Below are 15,004 nucleotides of genomic sequence, written 5' to 3'. Positions count from 1 at the left end.
TCCGTGTCAATCTAGGTGCGCTTTTCTGCAAAAAAGCCCCTATCACCATTTTTGCGATCAGGGCTTTTTTTTTTTGCACAAAACAAATCTGAGCTGCCTACACTGGCCCTTTTGTGCAAAAGCTTTGTGCAAAAGGGACTTTTGCCCAAACAGGAGCAGCATAGTATTTCCGCAAGAAGCACTGATTTCAGACAGTAGCAAGTCAGTGTTCTTGTGGAAATTCAAGCAGCCAGTGTAGACAGCTGGCAAGTTTTTCTGCAAAAGCAGCCGCTTTTGTGTAAAAACTTGCCAGTCTAGACACAGCCCTCGTGTTCTCCATAAAACCCAGGATGCACTTTTGCATTGTTTTATTGTTGTTGAGCTTACCATTATTTGTAACAGACATTCACATGAAGTGAGGTGTGTACTGACTGACAGAGCCATGTGGTCCTCCTTCATCCAATCAATGAGCTGCTACAGTTCAGTCACCACACCTTGCAAATTCTAGGTGCGCAAGCACAGTTAGCCAAACTATCCTATACTGGGACAATGTCTTGGCTGCAGCAATCTTGCATCCCACTGAGATGGAGGGCCATTCATGTGGCCCACTCATTAGTCTAGGTTGCCTATCGTTGGCTTATAGTCTCAAAACCTTAACTAGACAAAGTGTGAGGAACAAAGTGACTTCTGTGAGGTCTTGGGGAAGAGCAGAGAGAAGAAACCATTTATCCTGAGTCCCAATCTAGCGCATTATCCAGTCACCCACACTGCTTCCCCTTGTGCTAGGAAGCTTGGTATTATAAATGAATAGCACAAGAGACAGGTTAAAAAAGGTTATTGCTGAGTAAAAAAGCTTTCATGCAGAATTCAAATCCAAGCGCTTTACCATGGACATACAATTGCTCTAAGTTATCAACATCTGTTTCCAGACCTGTAACTCTCTCCTCCATGTCATTCATGTTCAAGGCTAACTCTGTGTGATGCTTTCACACCTTGCTATGTTATCTAGCAGTTAAAAGCACCTGCAAAGGGAAAAAAAATGGTTACTAATTTCCGGTGGAAAAACACAAGCTCTGAAAGCTTCTGTCTAAAGAAGTGCTATACAGTTCTCTCATTGTTTCAACTGGCTCTACTTTTTCTTCTGCAACAACATGCAGTGCACAGACGGTTCTTTATTTCTATGAAAGTGAAACTTCAGTGGTCCAGTAACTTCCAGAGCTTGGTGACTGAGCTCAGAGGCATATGCTAGTTGCTCCTGTCGCTCAGACATAAGGCCATCCTCAAATGCAATGCAGCCTTGTTGGGTCAAATTCATCCTTATTGACCTCCATTGAGGTAGTTTGCAACTATAGGTTGCACAGGTTTGAACTATCCCATTAACTCAAAACTTTAAAGGATGGCTGTTTTTTAACTTAACTGTGTAGCTAGATTTCTTTTTTAAATCAACAATTAATGTGGTGGTTGAATATCATCAGAATTAGAGGTGGAAGAGACCAGTTTGTTCATCTTCCAAATCCATCCATCTTGTTGCTGCAGAATTGTTCCCTACAGTCCAGGTTTAAATTCTGGCACTCTGGTAACTATTTTCACCCTTTCCCCACAGTTTTTTATAGCATATTGAGGGAAGTTCTGGGAAATACTAAGGCCAGGTCCACATTACAGCCAAAAGTCAACTTATGGTACGCAGTTCCAGCTACAAGTAAAATGTAGCCAAAGTCAACATAACTTAAGCTAAGCTTTGGTGCTAGCCTCATAGTGAGAGGTCAACAGGAGAAAAACTCCCATCAGCTTCCCTTACTCTTTGTGAGAAATAGGAGTACCTGTGCCCTCAGCATTCATTTTAGCTAGTCTTTACTAGACCTGCCAAATCAAACTCTGGAAGATAGATCGCCACAGCTTCAAACTTCTGTGAAGTGAAGACCCGGCCTAAGAATTTAAGCTGTGCCTATAGTTGTACTCACCACTGCTTTGTCCTTAGTGCTGGGGCTCTGACCATTGTCTTTGTGATTCTTTCATGGTCTACTAGTTTGTTTTTTAACATGGGTTCATTTTTTCCTGTTAGTTCTACTTACACTCCAGACTTCTAAGGGGGGCACAGGGAAAGAGGAAGGGGGATGGCAGACCATGGGGAAGAGAAGAATGAAGATCAGATTGGGACATGAGTAGCCTTTCATTTTCACAAATACACACCCCTCTTAACTTTGACCCATGGTTATTTGTGAGCTGGTTGGAAGGTGATATCAATCTACTGTGCAATGGTTGAAATAAAAGAAAAAACTATGGACGTCCTTGTTCTTAGCAGAACGATCTCTTCACATAGCTCTGCCAACATAAAGGAGCCTTTAAATAGGAGTAAATATGACTTTCTGCCTGAAATGAATAAAGGAGCTATAATGAAAAACAGGCCCTCTGATTCTGGGTAATATAATAAGAACAAGGACCCTAAATCCTTGGAATTCATAGAATTTTTTTTTTTAACCCAGAATAATCATCTGCTGGCTCATTAGACTCTTAAAGCTGGAATGTTTCCAGATGGATAGAGTAAACTGTATAAGGGGAAGGGGCAGAAAATGGTGGAGAGACAACCCTGGTATGAAAAGAATGAATACAAGCTGTCTGCTAGTGTATAACTCTAGTACGTAATAAGCAAGCAAATGGTTTTATCCCTTTAGCACAAGGCAAAGCACAGGCATCCACTACGTTCTTCATCATCTCCCTAGATTCCCCTTTCCTCAGCCCCACCTGAGAGTGAACAAGAATTTCAGCTGGGTAAGAATGTGCCGATTGCGCACATTCCTGTTCAAATCCTGAGATTTTTGTGTGCCAGTGTTGGTCAAGGCTAGCACGCTCCTTGCATCGGGAGACTAAAGCATTCCTTTCTCCTTAGCATGTAAAGAAAGAATCTGTAGTCCGGCCGGAAGGGTCATCTGAGTGAATGTGGCAAATAAGTCCATCAAGAATATTACAGAGGAGTTGCCTGGCTCCAGCTAGAACGAAGAGAGACTGGCGTGTGTGCCTTAGAATCCTTGATTTCTACTTCCTGACTCTGGCTTTCTGAATGACTTTGGGCAAGTTATTTAGCCACTCTGTGACTCAGTCTTCCTATGTGAAAGGAAGTTCATCTGTCTCAGGGCTATAGTGAAGCTCAATTCATATTTGTAAAGCACTTCGGGATCAGTGCATGAAAAGGGCATATAGCAAAAGTATGAATAAGGCAGGTAACAGAACACGAAGGCATTAAATAAAATACAGTTTATTAAAGAAAATTGCTACAAGATTAACCCTGTCAGACCTAATTATTTTTCCATACAAAAAAATCTATCTGATCATGTTGTGGAATGTAAGTACGGTGAACATGTTTTTCTGTTAGGTTTATCTATTTGGGGCAAGTTGTATGAGCCTTTTAGCTGGAAGTAGACTCTCAGAATTATGAAAGCCTCCGGAATAGAGGTTGTTGGCAACTCTCTGAAACATTCTTAACTGTAAACAAAATGTGATTCTTGTTCTTGAACATTGACTTAATACAGCTTTAAAACTTCGCTTTAGAAAAGAAAAAATGCTGCTTTCCCTTTTTAATAGTTTAACACAGTACCATGCTTTTTTTTGCGGCGGGGAGGGGGTTATGCTGCTGCCCGGTTGTGTATGTTTGGTTCCAAATATGAAGTATGTGGTTAACTGGTCTGGTCTGTAACGGATCTTCACCTGTATGCTGTAGCACTTAGACCAGCAGCTGACTAAAAAGCATAGAAATGAGAGCGACCGACCGAGCCCTCCTGGCTCATCTGCTCCATTTCCTCTGTTTACCCAGCCTCACTACTGCAGGGCTGTTCCATGCCACGTATATGTTAGTGCTTTAAGTGCATCTGTAATAATGCAAGGGACGGGGTTTCTGCTCCTTCCCTTGGGGGACAGCTCCACGGTTTAACAGTTCACCATCAGGAAGAGGTTTTAATTTCAGCCCATTCCTCCTAGTATCACTTTAAATGATTACTCTTTTGCCTTGGGATTTATACCCTTTTAAGGCTCTGTCTTTAGGTGACCATGAAGAGGGCCAGATTTTGAACTCTTAACTCACCTGAGTAGTTGCATAGAAATGAATGGGATTGCTTGTGTGAATACTTGGCCTTACAAGTGGCTTACTGCATGGCTCCAAGAAATGACTATTCCAAGGCCATAACAGGGTGTCACTAAGGGTGTGTCTAGACTACAGGGTTTTGTCGACAAAACTAAACCTGCGTCTACACTACCGCTGAGTTCTGTCGACATAACATCGACAGAACTCAGCAGTTTTATCGACGCTGGTAAACCTCATTTTACAAGGAATAACGCCTTTTGTCGACAGAGTTCTGTCGACAGAAGGCGTTATTGCATCTAAACTGTCCTTTGCGTCTACACTGCCATGTCGACAAAGCAGCTTGCTTTGTCGACAGAACTGAATGTAGTCTAGACGCTCTTTGTCGACAGTATCTGTCGACAAAACTTCTGTCGACAAAAGCCTATAGTCTAGACGTACCCATAAACTCAAGAGCACCTGGCTGTTGCCATCCTGCTGGGAACATCAGACTGTTCTGCCCAGAGAGATAAAAATAGATACAGTAACCAAGCATTCTAATGTTTCTCTGAACTGTGCACCCAAAATCTTGCCTCTTTGAGGCTGTCCTGTCAGCTGGGCACCCCAGTGTCTGCCTGAGACACAAGCCAGTGCATTAAATGCTAGCAAATGATTGAAGCTCTTGATTCAGAGAGGCTAATCTACCTTTGTTGTGCTGGCAAACACTTCTACTGGAAGGTACATTGCCTCAGCTAAAATTAATCTGTGGTAGTGGGTGCTGTCCATCCCTCCTCCCCCACAAGTTCTACAATTCCAGACAAGATTCTTAATGACCTTCCCTCAATGACACAGATAATGCTGAAGAGCTGTAATTCCCAGCAGCTTTCCTCTTGATTAGGGCCATGGCACCAATCCACTTTTCAGGCCTTTGTGAACAAAAGCACAAAGCAGCTGGCTGGAGCAGCCGTGGGATTGACAGAGGGGTCACTGTTTGGCTTCCGTTAGGAAGAACAAAAACGTGGTGAGACAACAGAGGACTCAAAAGCTGGAGCCCAGGCATAGCAGAGGCTGAAACAAACACGTCTGGAGCCATATTGTACCCGAATGACACCAACGGGATTTATTGTCCCTCAGAATGTTAAGCAAGGGGACGATGAAGAGTTTGTAGAGAACGTGGTGTCCCTGCAATCACTCCTGAAGCTGGAGTTTTGGGGGCAGGTTCTTTTCTGGACCTCTCAGAAGGAAGATCATAGACAGAGCAACCCAGTAGTGGGGAGACAAAAGGGGCTGATGACAACTGTGTGCCTCCCTAATTCTGGACTGTGCCTGGCACCTGGGCACCCCTTAGTGTGAGATGAGGTCTTGGGATTGCCCTTGAGCACAGGATAACTTGAACTTTTTGCATTCTGGCATTTTCCTTACCCACCCGTAACATGCCTCCTTTTGCCCTACCTCTAGCATGCCCCTACACAACAGGAAGACTCTACTGGCTCCACACCATTCCACTTTCTTCAGTGGCTGTAGTAAATGTTCCCTCTAATTTATTTTCTATCTGTGTGCAGGATAATTTTTTGTTTTGTGCACCAAGGCATGTTTGAATGTGCACTACCAGTAGAAACACTGAATCTCTCCTGGGTGACCACCCAAGCACACAGCTTATAGGGAACATTGTTGTGACATAAAGGGACAACAGCAGGGCTTGGAATCTGGCTGGCTGTTTCTTCCTCCAGCTACATTACTGTAGCATAGAAAAGCAGGGAGGGAGGGGAAGGAACCCAAGGGGATATTTTAGATCATATGGAGTGTGACCTTGGTCTATCTCACTTCCTTTTCTCATCTCATAATGTAACAGTCAGGGACTATGCAGAATTAGTGGAAAGTAAACACAGAACAAATAAATAGGATATAGCCAACCTGAACCATTGTAAGGATTGGTCAAAAATTGGGAAGGATTTTCCCTGAAAATAAAATTGTCATGTGAAAATTTTCACTGATCTTTTCAATTACTTTGTTTTCTTATTTTCATTTTGTTTTTCTTTTTAAAGCTGGGAAAAATTGAGAGAGAGAGAAGGGAGGGGAAGACTAAGACCTGAAAGATGATCATTTGTCAAATAGAAAAGTAAACTTTTTTTAGTGACTAACCCAAAATATTTGACCAAAAGGAAAAAAATTCCACACAAAGCTTTCCAAACAAGCCATTTTTAGACAACAGGTTTTGTGGGTATTTTTGTTTGTTTGTTTTTTGTTAAAACACTTGTTTTGAGCAGCTTTATTTACTGCCTTAGTCTAGAAGATTGTCAAATGTTGTGGCTGGATTTTTTGTTGTTGTTGTTTTTAAGTAGTACTCCATAATTTCATGACTGTATTGTAATTTATGCAACACAGGGCAATCAAATCCCTGGTTCAATGGCATAAACTGATCACTTAGTAGAATTGAAAGGGATTTCCCTTTCTCACAAACATACGCATTACAAACTGGCCAGATACACTGGGGATTTTGTCTTCTTCCAAATTCTTATGGCAGTGTTGATTGCTGCCAGATACCAGATTTAACAGTTATCGAGAGAGATCTATGTTTTCATGACAATATCTTCGATCAGGGCTGGCCTTACCATGGGGCGAACTGGCCTTACCATGAGGCGGCTGTCTCAGATGCCAGACTGTGGGGGGGGGGCGCGCCACTAGGACCCAGAATGTAGAAAATTGTCTGCTGCTGATGCAGATGTATTCTCTCTGCAGTACCATGAGAGGAGTAGAACAGGAAGAAGGCAAAATTGACGCCTTTCAAAGTTTTGGCCCAAGCGAGGGAGCATGGAGGCGTCATTTGAGCTTCCCGCCTCAGGTGCCAAAATGTTGTGGGTTGGCCCTGTCTTCAATGCACAAATGTAGACGAGGAGGGAGGAAAGGTTGAATCTCAGTGGAAGAGCTGTGTGTTGTGAAGCACGAGAGGGAGAATCCAAAGAGAAGGCACTTTATCTTGGGGCTGAGGATTAGCTTCCATTAAAGTTAAAAGGAGCCAATTTCTGGTTTCACAGTACAAAGCCTACTTGGCCCTTGCTCTATAAAAGAGAGCTGGTGTTCTTACTGTCAAATAATATTTCTTGGTGCGTCCTCTGGATCCAGGAAAAGCCTACAGTTTTTTTTTGGGGGGGGGAGGATTGGTCAAAACACTTTATGCCGAACCCCATTTTGTGTTGTGTGGGGAAGAGGAAGTGCTGCCATCCCTACTCAGTAAAGTTTGGTGCTAGGAGTGCATCACAGCAGCCTCACATTGAAACAAATGGGGAACTTCCAAACATTAATTTCTTGTTTGTATTCTAACTCTAGAAGTTGTCTGTGTATGCTCGTGAGTGATAGGTGTGGGAGACCCCTTACATTCAATTTAGAACAGTTTGCCACCTTCTATGACTAGAAAAAGTATGTTGCTGTATTAACAAGAATTGGGGGAGGGGAGGAGGAAAGGGAAGGCTGGGTCTGGGGAAATTGAGAGACTAGCTGAACTAAGGAGGTAGAGTCAAAGTACTAAGGTCTTACCTACATTAGGTTGTCCACACTGTCTCCAATCTCTTAGGTCAGTTCAAGTTAGACCTTGGTTTAGGTCACAATTAAATCAAGTTGCTTATTTTTAAATGTAACCCCTTCTGAAGGCTATTTATATAGATACTATTTGGATGTAGTTACCTGAACAAATAGTTTCAAATTAATTTACTTCTTATGTTGCTTTAAATTCAGATGCACAGAATAAGGTAATAAACTCCTGAAATTTTATTTCTGTCCTTCTCTCCTTGCTGACTTTAATTGTCTAGGACTCACAGATCCCACAATAGCCCTCATGTGGTCCCCCGCCCACAAATCACTTTTGTATGCTTTTCCATTTCCTTCTGCAGTAGCCAAAGCAAACGGGTAGGCTGGACTTAAGAACTGTTGAAATCACAGTGCAATGCACAGCAAGATGCTATTTTGTCACAAATTTCCTTGATTTTGTTAGTTAAATTAGCTCAATGAGAAGGATAATAATAGGGTTAACATATTTGACCTTTCAAAAAAGGACACCCGAGAGGGAATGTATCTGTATCAGTATCAACCAACTCACATTGTATTAATGTGTTCAAATATGGTAACTCTAATAATAAGGACCACTGGAATCAACAGCTATTACAGCAGGCCTGCAAATAGAACTCACTCTTGGAGTCTGATGCTCTTGGAGTTGAACCTGACCAAATTCGTGGACAACATGGATAGTTCCAAGCCACCAAACTGAATCTGATTCAAATGACTGGTAACCAAAAACCATGACTACTGGAAGAGCTCATGTCATTGGACAGCTTCCAAAACCTACTCACCATGGTATTATCCTTCTCAGTCACAAGAGTGCATTACAATTACACAGCTAACAGGGAGACATTAATTTTATTTATTTATTTACTCTCTAGCTGAGTCTATTGTAATAAACCTGTTGGCTTGTTGTTGGATTCTTCTCTATCCCCCATAGAATGAGCTGGTGGGAAAGGACTGACACCATTTTGAGAGGATCAGGGACTCAGCTACAGGTTGCACCACCCCTAAACCAGAACTTCTGGCAACATCCATGGACCAGCGGGACTACAGATATTTCAGGGTCAGAGAGTCCTGGCGTGGGGGTGACATGCAGCCCAGCTGGGCTGGGACTGGAGGGCAGGGAGCCAGGAAGCTCCCTGAGCTGTAGGAAGCCTGTGGGCAGGAACCAAGGCAGGGAATGGGGCTAACAACAGAGGGACTAGAAATTACCTCCCCTGGTCTGGCACAATCCCTCATCTAGGAGCAGGCAGGTGCTGAGAGGTGCCGGACCAGGGAGGTCCAACCTGTAGTCTCTTGTTCACTGAGGGCAATGTGTTACCTAGACTGAACCAAAAAGGAAGGAGCAAGAAAAGCCAGTAACAAGTATGTGTGTTTATAGAAGCCGCTCTGTACTTCAGCTTCCTCCTACTTTGGAGTGCTGCATCAAATGAGACTGTCTTAGTGAGGATAAATAAGTCTAAGCGAGTCTATTCACATCACTTCTGAATTTTGCCCATTCAGCACATCATGTTCTCTGCCTGAGACTCTCATGAGAAGCAAATTGCCATGACTAATAAGCTCCAACTCTAACTTCACATGAAAATGTGTGATGGCTTTTTCCACAACTTAAATCAAAGCAAGGCTAAACCAACAATGAGATTACAAACAAACCAAGAGTTTACTTTGCATGATTGCCACAGAGTTGCTGTCAGATACAGTATCCTGCTTTCCCTCCACGCTCCACTTGGAGATCACATCAAATAAATCTGCACTTCCAGTAATGTAGCTGCCCTGTGTGTTAAAAATGCTTTGTATTTAGGAAGAAATGGAATCGCAAGCATTATGCTGAGTCAATTCACTTGAACTTTTGAGAGAGGATGTAACTAAACATCCTTAGAATCGTAATTGTGATGAACAAGAGGTGGGGGAGAACAGCCCTCTTTTCCATTTAAAAAAAAAAAAACACTTTGGATACTTTGGGCTTCTCTTCAGAGTCCAGATGCAGTTCCATCTGCTGAAAAGCATTGGATGAAGCAAACAATTGCACCATATACCCATTGCAAGGATAGGAAACCAATTTTACTCATTGGCAAAGTGGAAAGGGGGTAGTTTTAGAAGGTAAAATAAAAAAGAACAAGTTAAAAATTACCTAGAAAAGTTAGATGCCTGCAAGTCACCAGGGCCTGATGAAATGCATCTTAGAATACTCAAGGAACTGATAGGAGGTATCTGAGCCTCTAGCTATCATCTTTGGAAAATCATGGGGGAGAGGAGAGATTCCAGAGGACTGGAAAAGGGCAAATATAGTGCCCATCTATAAAAAGGGAAATAAGAACAACCCAGGAAACTACAGACCAGTCAGTTGAACTTCTATGCCAGTGAAGATAATGGAGTAAGTAATTAAGGAAATCATCTGTAAACACTTGGAAGGTGGCAAGGTGATAGGGAACAGCCAGCATGGATTTGTAAAGAACAAATCATGTCAAACCAATCTGATAGGTATGCAATGAGGCTCGGCGATATTCCACGCTAATGAGCCAACATTTTTTTCAGAAGAGGCTCTTGTGCAAGGAGGAGCGTCTACACTGCCCCTTCTTGCGCAAGAAAAACCCTCTTGCGCAATGCCGTTACACCTATTACTTTTCAGGAAGAACGGCATTGTGCAAGAGGGTTTTTCTTGCGCAAGAAGGGGCAGTGTAGACGCTCCTTGCACAAGAGCCTCTTCTGAAAAAAATGGTGGCTCATTAGGTATGCAAATGAGGCTCGGCGATATTCCACGCTTAGCCTCATTTGCATATTACTCACACAAGAAGCCGCGAGTGTAGACATAGCCTTGGTGAATTCTGTATTGGAGGGCATATTACACGGGACTGGTGTTGCAGAGGTTCAGTGAGCTTTCGGTACATCTTCTGTTTAGTCCTGAGCGGCTGCAGGCCTCTAGGACTGTGTTAGGGCATTAAGACAATTGTTGCTCTGTCTTACTGCTCCAAGGGATGACCTGGAGGAACAAATCAACATGGCCTGAGATCACACATTTCTGAGCTGTGAGGAAGGGGCAGGGCTGAGACGAAGGATTGGAAGGGTGACCTCTTCACACCTGTGGTCTCAGCCCTACTCCTCCATCCCAGGTCAGTAATACCTGTAGGTGCTGAAAATCCCCTTGGGGGTAGGGCAGCATTTATTCTGATTAGCTCCAATTCCTGTGCTCCATGGAGCTTTCTCTGCCCATGTCCCAGAGTCCTGGTTCCCTTTAATGTACATCAGTTGAAGACCGTTCTCTTGAGGGGATGGGGTTAAGGGCTTTCCCTGTGAATTTGCTGAAGTGGCTTCTGTTGTGGGCTTGGGCACCTTGGTCTCTGAGGCAGGCAATTCTGTTATCTTTATCCCTGTTTTTACCCATATGGGGCAGTCTGGAGCTGGAGTGTAGCCTCACTGATCCAGGCCTGTTTCTGCCCCTCACTTTCTGTATTCTCCCTCTTCCATCCCTGGCAACACCTCCTGGTCCATTGCACCTGTTCCCCTCTGCTAGCATGGCAATCTCTTGGAAGGATTCACACAGGCCTTTGTGTGGCCCTCATTTTCCGCCCCCATGTCGGCCTGCACCATTTTTTAACAACTTCCCCCCTCTCTCAGTCTTACCTTCTGGGGGCAGTCTTTGAACTGGCCAATGCCATTTCATCTCTGGCTGCTGAATGTGTGTGGCTCTGGTTGCTGTAGGCTCCCAGCTATGGTGACTGTGAGGGGGTTCGCACTCACCACCGTATCCCCCTGCCGGCTGTCCTCACGAATTGGCTCCCTTGGCAGGCAGGGTGCCTTCTCTGGGGTGGTGTCTCCCCTCTTTACTCCCGGCTGCGGCGTCCTCTTCGCCACACTGCCCTCCGGCAGTGCCCAAGTCTGTCTCTGAGCCCCCCTTCCGGGGGTTGATGTTCCTCCAGCGGGCCTTCTTTCAAGCCCTGCAGTCTGGGGATTTGCGGGCCAGAGCTCCCCTAGCCCTGCCTGGCCTCCCCAGCCCTGCCCTAGCTCCAGGGAGCCGCCTCCTCCTCCCTCAGCAGCCAGGTTCTCACTGCTTCCCCCTTTCGCAGCAGCAGCTCCTTCTCTTTTATAGCGCCCAGCTGGGCCCTAATGGGCTAGTACAGCCTCAGCTGGGCTAAATTCCCCGGCCCTGGTTCAGGCCGGGGTCTGCCCTTAAAGGGCCAGTGCAGGGCGAGCGCCCTGTCACAGTGACACAGAACACTCATAGGGTTGCCAAGTGTCCAGTATTGACCTGAATAGTCTGGTATTTTTGCCTCCTGTCCGGTAAAAAAATACAGAAAATACTGGACACCTAAAATGTTATAGCCTTTCTTTCCTGGCAAGTTCTGGAGTGCCTCCCATTTGCTTTCCTACCACTTTTGTTTACCTTAGGGTTGAATAAGTCCTCCACTTTATTAAGCCACAGACAGGTGAGCCATGTTTCACTCTGAAACCTCCATTTCCTTGACTTGTTGCTGGACGAAGGATGGCATTGGTGTGCTTTTGGTGTGTTAACCTGAGCAGGCTAAAGCATCTAAAAATCATGAGTATTTTTCCCTTATGAGGCAAAGAGTGTATACACTCTCGAGAGCTCCAGCAAGCCTGCTTAATACTTACGTGCGTGACTGGTTATTTAGAACAGGCCAGCTAAGGCAGGAAATAAACAATGAGTAAGCTTCTACCTGCTGCTGAGACCGTTTAGAGAAATCTATTAAGCAAGCAAACATCTTGCATTTGTAGTTGATCTGAGCAATAATTAGATGCTGCTTTTAACTTTAAAACTTTAATAACTGACATATTCCAAAATAACATAGTCCATGTCTACACAGCAGGCAGTTACTTTGACATAAAGTCAAAATACTGTCAAGCTGGAGGACTTCTTATTCTGACTCCTGTAACCCTCATTTTACGAGGAGTAAGGGAAGTTGAAGGAAGAGTGCTCTTTCTTGGACTGCCTGCTATGTAGACAGTGCCAAAAACCAAGTTAAGCTATTTCAACTTAAGCAATGCAATTGACGTAGCTCAAGTTGCGTAACTTAATTCACCTACTGCCCTGCTGTGTAGACGTGCCCTGAGACAGCCTCTCCCCTATGCTCTGGCAGGGAGAGGCTATAATCAACAGCAAATCTTTGTCTGACAATCCCTAGGATGAAATTGACTTTCTTCTGGCAAGGTTCCCATAACAAATGAAAACTGAGCTGTGATCTACCCTGGAGAGTTAAAGTTGACGTAAGGCAGCTCATGTCGACCTAACTCTGTAAGTGTCAAAACTAAAATGTAGTTCCCCCTGATGTAACTTGTTCACTGCACCCACTTAACTTCACCTCTGCAAGAGGTGTAGCACTTAGGTCAATGTAGTTCTATTGGTATAGTGTCAGTGTAGACACTGCATGGCTAACATTGACTGTTACTGCCTTTCAGGAGGCATCCTGCCATGCCCCCCGCTGACAGTGAAGTTCATGCATGTGCTCCTGGGGAGAGTGCTCACCGCCAACACAAGGAAAGTAGTGTGGCCATGCAAAAGTGATTTAATTTCTGCAGTGGCTCAGGGCTGGCCTTACCATGAGGTGAAGTGAGGCAGCCACCTCACGTGCCAGACTGGGGGGGGAGGGGGCGCCACTAGGACCCAGAGTGTAGAAAATTGTCTGCTGCTGATGCAGATGTATTCTCTCTGCTCTAGATGCACAGAGATGGTGGAGTGCCATGAGAGGAGTAGAACAGGAAGAAGGCAGAATTGAGACCTTTCAAAGTTTTGGCCCAAGCGAGGGAGTATGGGGCGTCATTTGAGCTCCCTGCCTCAGGTGCCAAAATGCTGTGGGCCGGCCCTGCAGTGGTTGTATGCCGATGTAACTTAGGACAAGTCCGCATGATAAAAATCAGTTGACCTGAGCTAATGAATCAATGGAATTGACTTGAACGTAGTCTTGCCTAAAAGGGGCTTGGAGGATTTGGCTCTCTGTTAATGTACAACGCTAATAATCGAAAGGTTTTTGGGTAAGCTTGACAACAGATTTCCAAGCCTACTGGGCTTGCTCCCAAAGTGATGCGCAGTCTCCAGGCCCACTGGCTTGGCAACTAAAATCCTATTTCGTGTAAGAGCTCCATCTGGCTGAGCAATGAGAGGCTCTACTGCTGCAGAGTTCCTAAATGCTGCAAAGCTAGAATTCTAGTCCTGCAGTGGATTCAGTGTCCATTGATAGTTCTTGGGCCTGGTGACACCTCGGGAATTAACGGCACAAGTACAGCAAGACACTGAGACGTATGGGAGGTAATTAACACTCAGATGCCCCAGTCAATATTAGGGCCCTGTTACGCTAAGTGCTTTAGTTTTCTGTTCAGATTAGAAATGCACAGTTGCTGTTTTGAAGAGTTTACTGTGTCAGGCCTCAGTCCTGCAATTGCTACCATCCAGGTGAGCCCCAGCTCACCTACAAAGCTCCTCTGAAGTCAGTGCGGTTCTGGGAGTATGGGGGTCTGCATGTGGCGAACAGTTTGCACAATCTGGGGCTAAGATAACAATCAGCATCTGTGGGATATGAAGGATACAATCAAAGCTGTGAAACTTCTCTCTACTTCACATAGACTTGTATAGATTCTGTTTTAAAAATGAATGAATGAATGTTGGCTACACCTATATACCTCACAGTCCTTAACTTGGTACCTCTTCATGTCTATGCATCACAAGGAAGTGGGGAAAGGGCTTGAAGGAGGAGGCAGTGGCTATGTTGTGAGCAAGACAAGAGGAGTAATTCCTCAACTCTAATTAATTAGCACTGTTAAGGCATCAGCAGGAATATTGTCCTATTCTGGGCACCACCATTTCCTAAAGTATGGACTACTGGAAAGCCCCGAGAAAAGCAACACACGTGATTAAAGCCCTGGGAAACATGACTTACAAGGAAAGATTGGGGAAAAAAATGTTTGTTTAGACTGGAGAAGAGAAAACTGAGGTGGGATATAACAGCCTTTAAGAATGTAAACGGTTGTTTTAAAGAGGAGAATGATAAATTGTTCTCCTTAGTGAGGACAGCATAAGGAATAAAGGGTTTAAATTGCTGCAAGGAAGATTTAGGATAGTCATTAGGAAAAGTTTCCTAACTGTTGAGCTAATTAAGCATTGGAACAACGTACCTTGGGATCTCTGTTGGAAGTTTTTAAAATACCTGTCAGCTATGGTCTAGACAATACTTAGTCTTGCCTCAGTGCAGGAGGCTGAACTAGATGAGGTAACTTCCAGTCTATATTTCTATGATTCTATGCAGATCTAGTTGGGAAATCCATTTTATTAGAGCTGGTGTGGAAAAAAGTGCAGGCTTTTGTGGAAGAAATTGCATTTTCATATGAAACTTGAGGCTGGTTTGGTGCATTAATAGGAACCATTATACCTATGCAAGTATATTTCAAATTGTTTTGCTTCACTAGTAA

General features: G+C 44.2%; 1 protein-coding gene across 2 annotated transcripts in view; it reads right to left on the bottom strand.

Annotated features, from left to right (window-relative positions):
• Window positions 1-15,004, bottom strand: part of CD200R1 (CD200 receptor 1) — a 147,632-nt gene that overhangs the window by 80,201 nt on the left and 52,427 nt on the right. The gene's annotated exons all lie outside the window — the stretch shown is intronic.

Source organism: Pelodiscus sinensis, chromosome 1 (assembly GCF_052426305.1).
Source record: "Pelodiscus sinensis isolate ZL-2025 chromosome 1, ASM5242630v1, whole genome shotgun sequence".
In the NCBI taxonomy this organism is placed as follows: domain Eukaryota; kingdom Metazoa; phylum Chordata; order Testudines; family Trionychidae; genus Pelodiscus; species Pelodiscus sinensis.
Note: the sequence above shows the minus strand (reverse complement) of the source record. Positions and strands in the feature narration are given on the sequence as shown.